General features: G+C 49.9%; 1 protein-coding gene across 1 annotated transcript in view; it reads right to left on the reverse strand.

Annotated features, from left to right (window-relative positions):
* Positions 1 to 389, reverse strand: part of LOC105510238 (chymotrypsin-like elastase family member 2A) — a 29,950-nt gene that overhangs the window by 18,247 nt on the left and 11,314 nt on the right. The window lies entirely within an intron of this gene.

Here is a 389-nt window from a genome sequence, read left to right on the forward strand (position 1 = left end):
CTGCAAATTAAAGTTAGTGAAGTCAGATGCCAGCTTTCCCCTTCTTTGGGGGCTCTGCCACAAATACCGTAACTGCCATTTGCTGTAGCGCCTAAATTGTGGAGGAGTCCTTAACTACTTCAAGTCCCATTTTACAGAAGAGCAAACTGAGGTGGTCCTTTATTGGCACAGAGTGTCCGACTCTTCCCTCCCAGCATTCAGTACCAGGCATGGTAGCTCCTCTGCCCTCTCCTGGGCACCCATTTCTTTTTTTTGTGGTTTTTCTTTTTTGTTTTGAGATGGAGTCTCGCTCCGTTGCCCAGGCTGGAGTGCAGTGGCGTGAACTTGGGTTACTGCAACCTCCACCTCCCAAGTTCAAGTGATTCCCCTGCCTCAGCCTCCTGAGTAGC

The sequence above is a fragment of the Colobus angolensis genome, unplaced genomic scaffold (assembly GCF_000951035.1).
Source record: "Colobus angolensis palliatus isolate OR3802 unplaced genomic scaffold, Cang.pa_1.0 Scaffold185, whole genome shotgun sequence".
NCBI classification, from domain to species: Eukaryota; Metazoa; Chordata; class Mammalia; order Primates; family Cercopithecidae; genus Colobus; species Colobus angolensis.